The sequence below is a fragment of the Solanum stenotomum genome, chromosome 5 (assembly GCF_019186545.1).
Source record: "Solanum stenotomum isolate F172 chromosome 5, ASM1918654v1, whole genome shotgun sequence".
NCBI classification, from domain to species: domain Eukaryota; kingdom Viridiplantae; phylum Streptophyta; class Magnoliopsida; order Solanales; family Solanaceae; genus Solanum; species Solanum stenotomum.
In genome coordinates, this window is record NC_064286.1 from 38,050,740 (window position 1) to 38,053,524 (window position 2,785).

Genomic DNA, 2,785 nt, shown 5'->3' on the forward strand with positions numbered 1-2,785 from the left:
ATACATCGGACTCCACATTTAGCTCATGTGGTTTTATGTCGGTTATTAGTAGCTTCCATAGTTCAGTCAGATTCTATTGCATTGACCATTTATCAGTATATTCAGTATTTAGTCTCAGCATGTTATAAATTGGTCATTACATTCAGTTAGCTCAACATTCAGTATCTATATCATGTTCAGATTATTTCATTGCTTTATTGCTTTGTTCAGTTATATGTTATTTCAGCTTTACTCTATCTTGCATGCTCAGTACCTTTCAAGTACTGACGCATACGTGCGATACATCTTCTCGTGATGTAGGTTCAAGTTCTCAGTATCCAGATCACGCTTAGATCGGTTCCCAGTCTTCAGTTCAGTAGCACCAGTAGTGAGTCCTCATTCTTCGAGGACTAGTGACATGTTTATCTTTATCGCTTTTAGTCTTTAGTTTCAGTTTTGCTAGATCTAGTTGGGGCATGTCCCAACATTTCTAGTCAGTTCGAGGCTATATTCAGACATAGTTAGATTCAGCTTAGTGTTTTGAGTTTGATATTTCTTTTGTATTAAACTCTTAGATTTTATATATTCAGCTATAGTATATGGGTATTCCCCATCTCTTCAGATTTATTTATGATTTAGCTTCCGCATCAGTTTATTATCTTTAGTATGCTCATGATCATGCCAACAGGGTTAGATTGGGATCACTTGTGGTCCTAGGTCCCGTGTCCGCGTCTCGGGGGTAGCTCGGGGTGTGACAATATATTTGCTATTTTTGGTTTATTAGTTGAATACAAACCCTCCATTGATAATTGACATTTGTGTCACTTCTTGATTTAGTATGTTTTTACTCATAAATATTTATAGCTATGATTGACTAGAACATAATTTTACTTTTCTACTTAATTCTCGATTACTAACCACTCCCTTGGGATTCGACCCCAACCCATTCGGTTGGGTTATATTACTACACGCGATCGTTGACACTTGAATTAGAAGTTGTGTCTTTGATTACGTCAAACATCAGATTGGATAATAACAAATTACATTCGTGAAATAATAATTAGTTGATAGAACCATATCTCCGACGTGAAAAAGAAGATACCCCTTTATGGTTGCTTATAAGTAGTCATGCGAAAACCCTGCAGGTAGATTATAGATGTATATTCATCACGTGAATTAATTTAAGCATAAAGATAAATGATTAAATTATTCAATAGATTAAATTTTTCAGAAGTTTGATTTAACTAATTGGTGTTGGTAATTCTAACATGGGGAGTTAAATAAGTTGCAACGGTAAAAAAATTTGAAATTAAATAGAGGAGTGCATTTACAAATTTTTAGTGGTGCAATCTGTGGTTTATTATGATATGGTTAATTCAGGCTTTTACGAATTTCTTTTCCTTTTATTTGTTTAAATATACTATTATCGAATATTATTTTCTGTTCTAAAGTTTCTTCGTCTAGATGTTCTTCTTTATTTATTATTTGTATGTCTGCTTCAATCATTTGTTATATTATAGAATTCATTTATCTGATTCTATTTCTATGTTACTATCTATTTCATTTTCTGATATTTCATATATGCTATCTTCACTTTCTAATTCATAATCTATGTACTCTATTTCTGTATATTTTTCATCGTCTATTATTATTTCTGATATTTGTTTTTTCTTTGGATTTTTAGGTAATTTACAATTTCTAGCTATATGTCCTAATTTTCCACAATTATAACAAGTACATTCCGTTAGTTTTCTTTTTGGTCTATATGATCTTTTGGTTTTGTAGTTTTTTACATAGTATCTTCTTCTTGGTTTTTTATATTTATATTTTGATCTATATTTTTTATTATATTTCTTTCTATTTGTATAATATCTATCTGTACAACCAAATTGAGGTGCTGTTTTATTTTTGCAACATGCTAAGTTTTTTATTAATATTTTTTCCATTTTTATTTCTTCTTTATGTTTTTCACATAGCTCCATAAACCATCGTTGCAAGAATTTCATTCTAGCTCCTAAGGTGTCCGTTAATTTTGCTTCATTCCAACTTTTTATTATTTTTGAATTAAAAGGTTCTGGTAATTTTGTAAAATATAATTTTCTTATTTCTTTACTTTCTTCTGTGCTATATGTTCCTTTATAATAGTATTCTCTAATTGCACATGTATATTCATCTATGTAACACATATTACATATTGCTAATTTTGTCATTAGATTCCGATTTATGATCTTTTCTTTATTTTGTTCTTCTACCTTTGTTGTCATACTATTAAATTCATTCCTTATAGCTATTTCGTATTTATATAATATTTTCATGGTTGTAGTGGATATTCCACCATCAAATTTTTTATTATTTTTTAAAGTTGTTAAGCTTTCACTTGTTAAATTTTGTAGCCATAATTTTACTGTTCCTATAAGTGTTCTTTGTATGTATCCTGGTGCCTCTGCTATTACTATCTTGTTATCTATTAATTGTTTTGATATGTGTCCTATCCATAATTGGATTGTTTTATTTATATCTGCTACACAGTCTAAATCTAAAAAATCACGTTGTCCAGTTATTGGTTTAGGCGTCCATTTTCTACTTAATCTTTTATCTCATGTAGTTTTTTCTTTATCATATTGTTTATAATTATAATATTTTGGATTAAATTTTTTTTGGGTTTTTACTCCTAATGTGCTAGGTTTTTCATCCATGTCTACGTCTTCTGTATTTACTTCTAAATTCTTTGTATTATCTATGTTTGCTAAAAGTTCCGTATATGTTTCGCTTGTTTCCGAATGTTATTCTAGATCATCGTCATTTA